Raw genomic sequence first — 12,415 nt, 5'->3', positions numbered from 1 at the left:
TTAGAAAAAAAGCAATTTCTCTTTTCTCCAGGGGAGCTGCAGTTTAGGACAGGCACAGAGCTGGGAACACAACCAAGAGCAGAAAAAAAAATTCACCTTCATGTTCTATTTGTCAAACTGACCTGCAGGTCATAACCTGAAAGTTTATGGATCGGTGAGGCCTTGTCTCTCCATAAGCGTGTTTTCTGGACTTTGGCTGGAGCTAAATTCCTGACTTCTGAAAGCGGAGTGGGTGTGGACTTCCAGCAGGAATAGCCAGTGGGAAGGAAGTAATATTCATTAAGTGTGTCTCATGCAAGCCGTGCGGGGCTAAGCATGCTCAGTGTAAATTCTCCTGTAGGCTGTCAAGCTATGTTTGAACCCGGTCCAGAATCCTGGATTTACTTTTTTTTTTTTTCCACGAGGAAGAATGCTCGATTAGACTGCATTTTGCCCTGCTTTTCTCTCTCTCTCTTCCCTTTCTTTCTTTCTCTTTCTTGTCTCTCTCTCTTTTCTTCCTGCCAGAAGATTGGAAACAATATCTTTTTCCGATCAGTTCAGTAATACAATGTCCTTCAGTGTTCACACGAGCATTTCAGTGGAGAAGAAAAGAAACTTTGCTACCTGGGAACAGAAGACTACTTAGGTCTGCTAATAAAGTCCTTAGGACTTCTGGAGCCAGAAGTTAAACTTTTCTCAACTGTTAAGGTAATCTACAGCAAATTTAATTGCCTTTTCAACTAAGTGGGTGTACATCAAAAAAATTTTTTTTCCACACAAAAAGTATGTTTTTCATATGTTGGAGCGATTTTCCAAACACAGGGAAGATATATCTTTTGGTTCATTTGCATTTGAAAGAACCTCTTTTTTGTATTAGAGGTTCTCTCTCTCTACCGCAAATTATGTGTTTTTCAAACAAATATTGTGGTAAGCTGATGTAGCCATAATGGTCTTGAGTGTGGATGTGTTCTGTATTATATTAATTCTTGGCGTGGGTTGGTTTGGTGAAAGTTATTGCTTTTGTTGCTGCCAAAGATGAAAGAGAGTTTGTTTTCCGTTGCTGTTGTTTTTGGAACTTTTGGTGGGCTTTGAGGCTGCACTGGGAGCCCCTTAGAGAGAGGAGAGCCACCTCTTTCTATGTTTAATGTGCATTTTTTGTAATGTTCAACTATAACGCTGAGAAAAGGGGAAAGGAGTACAGATTTTATTTTAGAATTAGTGTAGGAGTGGAACTTTTTTTTTTAAATGTAGTTTTGGAGGGAAAGAGTATTTAGAAAGGCAGAAACAGGTTTGTAATGAAGGAATTAAAATCAGGACCTTCTCGGTGAAAATAAGAAGTAAATGCAAAAATATTGCCTGCTATATACTCACTGATTTTGGTTAATAATTTTACTTTCTTAATTAAAAAAGGGCAGATCAGACTTGAATATCAATGGATGACACAGAAAACTCTGATTAGAGAGCTGCTGGGATCTCAAAAATAGCAAGTTGGCAAAGGCAGCCCCTTTAAAACATCCGAGGACTGAGGTTATGAAACCACATGGCTTCACGTAGGAACAGTGCATCCTGGGCTAAAGCAGCTTAATTTTATTCAAGAATTTTAAGAGTAAAAAAGGGGATTTATTTCTTTTCAAAAAAAGAACAGCCAGACAGGGATTATTGATCAGTCAGGGATTAAATATTTGCTGGAATACAAAGCATCACATATTATCAATGTGTAAATCAGACTAGCCAGCTATTCAGGGGATGTAAATGAAAAGAGCACAGTTTCGTAGGAAATCAAATGCATTCGCACCTCTGCCCTTCATTCTCCATCTTTATGTCCCAAGAAGGGATGATAGAGGTGGGGCAGCATGTGAAATAAGAGTTTAGTTGGTGGGCTGACCTGTTCTTTTAACTTCTGTCCATCTGTTCACACTGGGCAGCTGAAGCAGTGAGCAAACTCAGAGGGAAGGGACCTCAGGGAGACAAGGACGAAGAAGCCAGACCCCACCAGGGCCGTGATCTGCTCGCTCCCCATCCTGCGATTTCGACATAAGTAGAGGAGCTAAGTGGATGCATCTCGATCCACTTTCTTCTGCTCTCGGGGTTTTGATTTAGTACCATTGCTGCCATTCTGCACCTGCCTCTGTTTTTCATAAGTAAAAGCCTCTCCAACGCATAGATGGTGGTTTATTTGATATGGATCGATCCCCAAGGAGATGGCCAAAGTAATTCAGGCTTGATTTGGTTTTTCCTTTCTTTCCTAACATGTGGTGTAGAGCTTGATGGGTTTAATTGAAACAACAAATCCTTTCTGGGATGGGAGAGCACAGTTTTCCATGAAAGTGTGTGTGTGTGTACGCGTGCACACCACCTGTGAGGCTTTGCATGGCTGATGGCATTGGTCTGGACTCAAGGACCCTCTCCCTGTCTTGCCTCTGTCTGTGTTAAGAGAGAGGAAACACACGTTCTGGAGCATTCTATACCTCTTTTTTTTTTCCTGACTCCCCTGCATCCCTCTGCAACTTTGTTCTCCTTTTCAGCATGGCCTGTGTTCTAAAGAATAGTAGGGAAACCTATTGAGGCACAAAGGAAAATGAAAGGGTATGCATAGAGGCAGAGAACAAACAAAGACAGGCCTCTTCATGTTCACATCTGGATAAAATTTAGACTGTGACAAGGGAGAGTGAGTGGGAGGAAAAAAGAAAAAGTGTGACATCACATTGAAAAAAATGCATATAATTGACTTTCTAGAGGTTTTCTTGTCTCAAATGCTATGAGTGTTTCTGTATCCTGCCCACACCCTACCTTCTGGGCTTGGAGAAGGCAAGCATCATATCCTTATTTCACAGTGAAGCCTAGTGGCTTATCCAGAGCAGTGGCCGAGTTAGAACCAGCAGCCAGAGCTCTCAAGCTCCGGTTTAAGACTCTACCTATGCAATAATCAAGAGCAGTCTGGGCTGAGTTTCTGTATCTTGGAGTCAGTTTCCCCACTCACTCTCTGACATTTTAGATGATGGTAGTTATTTTGTGCAACAATTTCTCTAACTGAATCCCTTACTAGGATGGTTTCTTAACTTGGAGAAGTGCTTGCAAATCTTTCAGGGATCTTTTGCCTCTTTCCTTTTGTCTTACCTTCAGCACTACTCATTACAAGAGATCAGGCCAGTGTTGACATTTTCCTTTGACAAATGATGAACATCAAAAGATTGAATGACTTGCTACCTGAGGTCAGGAAGAGGATGGGAGTTCAGGTTGCCCAACTCAGGATCTCAAGTTCTAGACCATCCTGAATATAGATGGGACCCTCTAGGCTTCCTGAGGTGCAGGGATAATACAATAGGAGGAGTTCCATGATTCATGGATGTAAGATGAGTGATAGTGCCAGAAACTTTATTGTTAGTCCCGTGGTGAAGGAGAAAATTCAGGCTGGAAAAGTTATGTACATCACCCACAGTCACACTCAGGACATTGGGGAGCTAGCTTTGAATCCTGACTGTGGGACCTCTAGGTATATGCCGTGTGGAGTAATGACAAAGCACATGGCCTTCCAAAATTATCCTATTTGTTTATTTTTGCCTGTGCTTGGTTTTTGTTGCTGTGTGGGCCTTTCTCTAGTTGCGGTTCACAGGCTTCTCGTTGCGATGGCACCTTGTGGAGCACAGACTCTAGGGCTCAGAAGTTGCGGTGCATGGGCTGAGTTTGTGTCACATGGCCTTAGCGTACACAGACTTTTCTGAGTTTCTTTGTGTCTCTGTTTCCTTGTATGTAGATTGGGGGTATCTAGCACAGGGTTGGCCATCAGAATTATATGAGATGATGCTTCATGCAGAGTAAACCTTCCAGTGTTTTGAACGATGCATGCTCTCATTGTTGTTTGTGTTCTGTTTTACCCAAGCTAAATGTCAGCTCTTCTGATTGGGATTCCCAATCCCTGGTGGCTCAGAAGGTAAAAAATCAGCCTGCAGTGCAGGAGACCAGGGTTCGATTCCTGGGTTGGAAAGATCCCCAGGAGAAGGAAATGGCAACCCACTCCAGTATTCTCACTTGGAAAATTCCACGGGTTGAGGAGTCTTGTGGGCTACAGTCCACGGGGTTGCAAAGAGTCAGATAGGACTGGACAACTAACACTTTTGCTTTCAATCAGCTCTTAGCTCAACTCCTAGATCTTCAGGATGGTTGTGATGGTAAGTTAGCATCATCAGATGAGTTAGGCATGTTGACTGAAAACTCAAACTGTGCTGAATGGCCCAAGGAGATAACTGAGATAAGAGCAGGGGTCTCCTTGGTCTCTGTTCAGGAACAGGCTGGAGGGAGGTCATTGTCTAAGAGGACCAGTGCTGTTGAGTAACAAGTAGTTATCTCTGAGGGCCTTCAAGTGCAGGCTCCTAGCATGGGAGGAATCTTCTATGAAGGGAAGAGTGGATAGTTTGAGTTATTCTCAGACCATGGGTCTGGTAGGTATAGACAAATGAGGGAAGGCACACATACAGGCAAGCCGTAGAATTGTCATGAATTTGTTTTTCTTGGCCCTTCTGAACAGCACCAACTTGGCTGTTTACACTGATGGATTATCTGGACCCTGAAGCTCCTGGGATTACCCTTGGCATTGTGTTATCAAGATCCCCTTAGAGAACTCAAGGGCTTGTTTCTGACCCAGCCACTGCTTTCTCATTGAGTATTCTCCGGATAGAGAAATGTAAATCCACCATCATGGCATGCATGCATGCTCATTTGTGTCCAGCGTTTTGCAACCCCATGGACTGTAGCCCGCCAGAACCAGGCAAGAATACTGGAGTGGATTGCCATTTTCTTCTCCAGGGGTTCTTCCTGACCCAGGGATCAAACCCACACCCCCTGCATCACCTGCATTGCACACAGATTCTTTACCACTGAACCTGGGAAGCCCCAAGTCCACCATCACAGGGATGCAGGGCCATTTCCCTCAGAACATGTTCAATCCAGCTGAATAGATGGTGCATGTGAAGGAAAGCACAGACTAACAAAACAGGTATGGAGAAGCAGAAGCGTGCAGTAGGCTGCAGGAGCAGTGGAGGATGCGCAGAGGTGTAATCCTCTTAAGTTCTTTAGTCGTGTTCTCCTTCAGATGCCTTGCCATGGCCTTCAGCCACTTGTCCTTGCTGGGAAGGGAAGGTCACTCCCAGGGGATGGGGTAGCTGGGTCTCAATTTCTTGAGCATCTGTTATGTACCCAACACTAGATTTTATTTTACTAACAATCTTCGAAGTTCAGAATATCCATGGGAAGCTTAAAGAGGAGGAAATCTGCCCTGAGGGAGAAGTATATGGTTGGTCCTCTGTATCTGCATGTTCGGCATCCTCGGTTTCAACCAACCAGGGGTTGTCTGCCAGGGTCAACCATACCACCCTGTTGTACATAAGGCTTAAACATGTTTGGAGTTTTTTAAAAAAATGATATTTAGTTAGTTTTGTGGCTGTGCTGGCTCTTAGTTGCAGCTTACAGGACATTTTAGTTGCAGCATGTGAACTCTTGGTTGCTACATGCAGGGTCCTAGTTCTCCTACCAGGGATTAAACCCATGCCCCTACATTGGGAGTGCAGAGTCTTAGCCACTGGACCAACAGGGAAGTCTCCATGTGTGGATTTTGGTACCTATGGGAAGGTGGGGATTCCTGGAACCGATATCCTGTGGCTACCCAGGGCCAGCTGCACATGGCAAAAAGGGTTCATGTAATTGAACAACTGAGCATTTGTCTTGTGTAATCGGAAAGCGCCCACAAAGCATTTTAGGTGGAAAAAAGATGACTGTGGTCCAGTAGACTTGGTTATTGAGTAGTACTTCTCTAGGCCTCTTAGATGGAGGATACCTGTTCTTGTCTAATTCTGGATCCATCACATGAGTTGTCCAGAGCTGGGCAAGTCTGGTCCCAGGAAGAGATAGTGCTTCATGCTGTATGCACTGCTTGCCTTTGGGGAGCTGTGGAACAACATATAGAAATTACCCCCCACCCCCCGCCTTTTGAGGTGAACCCAAGAGGAGGTTGGAGAAGGCAATGGCAACCCACTCCAGTACTCTTGCCTGGCAAATCCCATGGATGGAGGAGCCTGGTAGGCTGCAATCTGTGGGGTCGCTAAGAGTCGGACATGACTGAGCGACTTTACTTTCACTTTTCACTTTCATGCGTTGGAGAAGGAAATGGCAACCCACTCCAGTGTTCTTGCCTGGAGAATCCCAGGGACGGGGGAGCCTGGTGGGCTGCCGTCTCTGGGGTCGCACAGAGTCGGACATGACTGAAGCGACGCAGCAGCAGCAGCAGCAGCAGCAGCCCTGCCTATAGTTAGATCCTTAAAATTTTGCAGCTTCAGAAATGAAGACCTCAGTCATTATTAGGTAGTATCATGTAGTTTAAAAACAGGATTGGAGTGACATGACTGGGATTTGGGTCCTGACCCTGAAATCTTTCAGCTGTGTGACTTTGAGTCAGTTATTTCACTTCACAGTGCCTCAGTTTGTACATCTGAAAAGTGGAATGTAAGCAGGAATGCCTTCAGGTGGGAAGATCAAAGGTTAAAGTGATTTAGAAAAATGTAGGCTGCTACACAAGCATCTCTTTTATACCTATCCCCTGGCTGTTATCCCAGAGTTCTAGTGTTTCACTTTTTTGCTTCTAAAAAGCCTTTCTACCTCACTTACTTAAATGGTAGGTGGCATGATCAACAGAGCTAGACGAACTGCTTTGAATCAGAGGTCTAAAAACTATCTTTTTAAACAACAATGGAATCGAGTTGACATACAGCATTGCATGAATTTCAGGCGTACAACATAGTGATTTGACATTTACATACATTGTGATATGATCACCATGCCAAGTCTAGTTTCCATTTGTTACTATTTAAAGTTATTATATTATTGACTATATTACCTATCCTCTATATTACTTTCTCATGAATTATTTATTTTGTAACTGGAACTTTGTGCCTCTTATTCTCCTTCACGTATTTCACCCATACCCCAAGCCCTCTCTTCTCTGGAAATCACCAGTTCTCTGTATCTGTGAGGCTCTTTCTGTTTTCTTTGTTTATTTATTATTTGTTTTTTAGATTACTTATGTAAGTGAAATCATCTGATATTTACTTTGTCTTACTTCACTTAGTATAATACCCTCTAGATCCATCCATGTTGTCGCAAATGGCGAAATTTCATTCTTTTTTATGGCTGAATTGTATTCCGTGTGTGTGTGTGTATCTCACGTTTTCTTTGTCCATTCATCTATTGATGGACATTTTGTTTCCTTCCCCTGAAGTCTCTTTAATTGCCCAAATTAACTTTACATTTCCTAAATTAGTGGAAGACAAAAGACTTTGAAAGGACAGGAAGACTGTATAGAAAATGTAGCCAGAACAACATTTGTTTGAGCATAAGTTTCTGTATGCAAACTAGAAATTAACAGCAAGTCAGCGTACCAGACAAATTGTTGACACATGCAAGTTTCCCCCAAACTCTCTGAGAAGATGGGAGAACCACTACATCCATTAGGAGGGCTACTTTAAAAAAAATGACAAGTGTTGGCAAGGATGCGGAGAAATTGGAACCATGTGCACTTTTGGTAGAGATGTGAAATGGTTCAGCTGCTGTGGAAAACACTATGGCAGTTTCTCAAAAAGTTAAACCCAGAATTACCATTGTCGTTGTTGTTTAATCACTAAGTCATAATTGACTCTTTTGCGATCCCATGGACTGTATGTAGCCTGCCAGGCTCTTCTGCCCATGGGATTTTCCAGGCAAGAATACTGGAGTGGGTTGCCATTTCCCTTTCCAGGGGATCTTCCCAACCCAGGGATTAAACCCATGTCTCTTGCATTGGCAGGCAGGTTCTTTGCCACTGAGCCACTAGGGCAGCTCTATAATTACCATATGATACAGCAACTCTACTTCTGAGTGTATAACCAAAATAAGTAAAAGCAGGATCTCAACGAGATATTTGTATAGCCATGTTCACAGCAGTTTTATTCACAGGAGCCAAATGGTGGAGGCAACCCAAGTGACCATCAGCAGATGAGTGGATAAACAAAAAACAGTATATAACACAATAGAATATTATGCAATCTAAAAAAAAGGTGGAAATTCTGATGCATGCTACCGCATGGATGAACCTTGAAGATATTATGCTAAGTGAAACAAATCAGACATAGAAAGACAAATATAGGTATACCTCAGTGATACTGGATATTAGGTTCCAGACCACTGCAGTAAAGTGATGATAGCAATAAAGCAAGTCACAAATTTTTTGGTTTCCTAGAGCATATGAAAGTTATACTATACTATAGTTTATTAACTGTGAGATAGCATTATGTCTAAAAACAGTGTGCATATCTTAATTTAAAATATTTCTAAAAAATGCTAAGCAGCATCTGATTGTCCAGTGAGTCATAATCTTTTTGCTGGTGGAAATTGTTGATGGCTGCTAAGTGATCAGGGTATAGTTCTGAAGATTGGGGTGACTGCGGCAATTTATTAAAATTAAGACAACAGTGAAGTATGTCACATAAACTGACTCTTCCTTTCATCAGAACTGGATATAGTATGCAATGCTGTTTGATAACATTTTACCCACAGTAGAACTCCTTTCAAAATTGAAGTCAGTTCTCTCAAACCCTGCAGCTATTTTAGCATCTTAATTTATATAATATTTTAAATCCTTTGTTGTCATTTCAACAGTCTGCACCACATCTGTCCCAGGAGTAGATATCATCTTAAGCATCCGTTTTCATTTTTTTGCTCATCCACAGGAAGCGGCTCACCATCCCTGAAAATGTTATTATCAGATTACAGCAATTCATTCCCATCTTCAGGCTCCACATCTGATTCTAGTTCTCCTGCTCTTTCTACCACATCTTCAGTTCTTCCTCCACTGAAGTCTTGATCCCCTCAAAGTCATCCAGGAGGGTTGGAATCAACTTCTTCTAAACTCCTATTAGTGTTGATAGTTTGACCTCTTCCCATAAATTACAGATGCTCTTTATGGCATTTTTTTCCATTCCAAAAGGTATTCAATTTGCTTTGCCCAGATCCATCAGAGGAATTACTATCTATGGCAGCTATAGCTTTATGAAATATATTTCTTATATAATAAGACTTGAAAGTCAAAATGACTCCTTGACCCATGGGCTGCAGAATGGATGTTGTATGAACAGGCATGAAAACAACATCAATCTCATTGTACATCTCCCTCAGAGCTCTGGGGTGACCAGGTGTGTAGTCAGTGAGCAGTAATATTTCAAAAGGAATATTTTTCCTGAGCAGTAGTTCTCAACAGGGGCTTAAAGTTTTCAGTAAATGATGATACAAACACATCCTCTCTTCCAGTCTTCTTTGTTTCATTTAAAGAGCAAAGGCAGAGTGGAATTGACATAATTCTTAGGGTCCTAGGATTTTCAGAATAGTAAATGAGCACTGGCTTCAACTTAAGGTCACCAACTGAATTCATCCCTAACAAGAGAATCAGCCTGTCCTTTGAAGCTTTAATGCCAGGCATTGACTTCTCCTCTGTAGCTATGAAAGTCCTAGATGGCATCTTCTTCCAAGAGAAGGCTGTTTTGTCTGCCCTGAAAATCTGTTGTGTCTGGCAGCCATCTTTATTAATTGTCTTAGCTAGATCTTCTGGATCACTTGCTCCAGTTTCTATATCAGCATTTGTTGCTTCATTTTGTAAAATACTTTGAGATTATGGAGTTGGCTTTTTGCCTTAAACCTCATGAATCACACTTTGCTAGCTTCAAATTTTTCTTCTGCAGCGTCTTCACTTCTCTCAGCCTTCATAAAATTGAAGAGAATTAGGACCTTTCTCTGGATGAGGCTGTGGCTTAAAGGAATGTTGTGACTGGTTTGATATTCTATCCAAACCACTAAAACTTTCTTTAAACTGGCCATAAGGCTGTTTCACTTTCTCATCATTTGTTGTTCACTTTAGTAGCACTTCTAATTTCCTGCAAGAATGTTTACTTTGCATTTGCAGCGTGGCTAACTTGGGCACAAGGGGCTTAGCTTTTTTTTTTATCAAATAATTTTATTTATTTATTTTTGGCTGTGCTGGGTCTTCCTTGCTGTGTGGTTGTGGCTTGCAGGGGCTACTCTCTAGTTGCAATGCGTGAGCTTCTCATTGCAGTGGCGTCTCTTGTGGGAGCACAGGCTCTAGGGCACTCGGACTTCCTGAGTTGTGGGCTCAGTGATTATGTCCTCTAGGCTCTAGAGCACAGGCTCAGTAGTTGTGGTGCACAGGCTTAGCTGCTCCTCAGCATGTGGCATCTCCCTGGATCAGGGAGCAAACCCACGTCCCCTGCATCGGCAGGCCAGTTCTTTATCACTGAGCCACCAGGGAAGCTCAGGCGCTTAGCTTTCGACATGTTTTCCTCACTAAACTTAAGCAGTTCTAGTTTTTAATTTAAAGTGAGAGACTTGCAGCTCTTCTGTGAACACTTAGGGTCCACTCTAGGGTTATCAACTGGCCTAATTTCACTATTGCTGTGTCTCGGGAAATAGGAGCTTTCCCAGTGGCTCAGACAGTAAGAAATCTGCCTGCAATGCAGGAGACCCAGGTTTGATTCCTGGGTTGGGAAGATCCTCTGGAGAAGGAAGTGACAACCCACTCCAGTATTCTTGCCTGGAGAATTCTGTGAACAGAGGAGCCTGGCAGGCTACAGTCCAAGGGTTCACAAATAATTGGACATGACTGAGCAACTCACACAAACACACACAACAAGACAGAGTGAGATTGGGAACCAGTTGGTTGGTGATGCAGTCAGAAGGGATAGGAGGTTTATTGGTTAAATTTGCCTCTTATTTAGGTGCACTCGGTGGCACCTCCAATTACAGTAGTAACATCAGAGATCTCTGATCACAGATCACTGTAACAAATATTGAATATGATCATAAGCAAAGAGTGAAATACTGTGAGAATCACCAAAATGTGGCAGAGGGATTAAGTGAATAAACGCTGTTGGAAAAATGGTGCCGACAGACTTACTCAAGGCACCGTTGTTACAAACCCTCAGTTCATAAAGAACACAATGTACCCGTGAGGCCCAGCAACTTGAAACACAATAAAACTAAGAAAACAGGGGTATGCCTCTTATATGATTCCGCTTACGGGAGGTCCCCGCCAAAGTCAAATGCATAGAGACAAAGTAGAATGGTGGTTGCCAGGGGCTCGGATAGGGGAGAACGGCCAGATTTTCTCTAATAGGTACAAGAGCTTCAGTTGGGGAAGGTGGAAATTTTTGGAGATGGATTGTGGTGATGGTTGCACAGTAATGTCAATGTGCTTAGTGTTACTAAACTGTATATTAAAAAACGGTAAAGATGGTAGCATTTGTATTATGTATGGTGGTGGTAGTTTAGTCGCTGAGTTGTGTCCAACTCTTTGCAACCCCATGGACTGTAGCCCGCCAGGCTCCTCTGTCCATGGGATTCTCCAGGCAAGAATACCGGAGTGGTTGCCATTTTCTTTTCTAGGGAATCTTCCCGACTGAGGGATTGAACCCGGGTCTCCTGCGTTGCAGGCTGATTCTTTACCAACTGAGCTGCAAGGGGAAGGTATTTTAGTGCAATTACAAAATTGAGAATATAAAAAATACAGTCTATTAGATAATTGTGAGGCCTGAGATACTGAAGTGTTTCATTACTGAAATTCAGCTGCATATGAGGAAGAAGGTTAGGCTCAAACTGAGAAGAAAAAGAGAATAATGTCATTCAATAAATGCAGTTTGTGGAAGTAAAACACACACACACAGACACACAGACACAGACACACACACACAGACACACACACACACACACACGGGAACAGCTACAGGAGAAAAATAGGCTCTTGGAACAGAGCAATGGAAATTCCAGAATTTCTCTCCATGAGGTACTTAGGCATAGGGTTTTGTTTTGACACTGTGTTCACATAGCAAGCATGGCACTTTAACATAGGCTATTTATTTGGGGTGACATTTAGTAGCTGATACGTGGAGATACCAAAAGCCCTTCTGAGCATCCTGTTTTTGGTGGACCCTGAACTTTCTCTCAGATTAAATTTTCATCAGCCCTCACCTTTGTGAGCAATCTGTGGTGAAAGGACTTGGAGAACTCAAGAGCAGTGGAAAAGCTACTCAATAATCAGACTGAGGGAGGGAGGAAAAATAACTAGCGTCCATTCTATGCCTATTTATGTGTATTATCCAGTTAATCCTCTTGGTCGCCTCTAAGGTAGATCTCATGTTGGCATTTTATGAAAGCGACTTTCTTAAGATCCTTTTGCTGCTGAGTGGTGAAGCCAGGACTGGAACCCAGGTCCGAGAGAGCCTAAGCTTATTCTGTTGCATCACCCTTCAGGCTTTAGGAATTATTTCCTTAGTTAACGATCTAGGTGATCTCTCCTTGGCTTTGCTGTCAGCGGCCAGAGAGACGTCTTCCTGGAATAGATACAGAT

At 42.6% G+C, this 12,415-nt stretch overlaps 1 long non-coding RNA gene across 4 annotated transcripts in view; it reads left to right on the top strand.

Moving 5' to 3' along the window:
* The first annotated feature begins 278 nt into the window (after positions 1 to 278).
* Positions 279 to 12,415, top strand: part of LOC105602212 (uncharacterized) — a 305,023-nt gene continuing 292,886 nt past the window's right edge. For all 4 annotated transcript variants that reach the window (XR_009596614.1, XR_009596613.1, XR_006056340.2 and 1 more), the window contains exon 1: positions 279 to 687. This is a non-coding gene — a long non-coding RNA (uncharacterized LOC105602212). The remainder of the gene's footprint in view (positions 688 to 12,415) is intronic.

Source organism: Ovis aries, chromosome 15, assembly GCF_016772045.2.
Source record: "Ovis aries strain OAR_USU_Benz2616 breed Rambouillet chromosome 15, ARS-UI_Ramb_v3.0, whole genome shotgun sequence".
In the NCBI taxonomy this organism is placed as follows: domain Eukaryota; kingdom Metazoa; phylum Chordata; class Mammalia; order Artiodactyla; family Bovidae; genus Ovis; species Ovis aries.
Note: the sequence above shows the minus strand (reverse complement) of the source record. Positions and strands in the feature narration are given on the sequence as shown.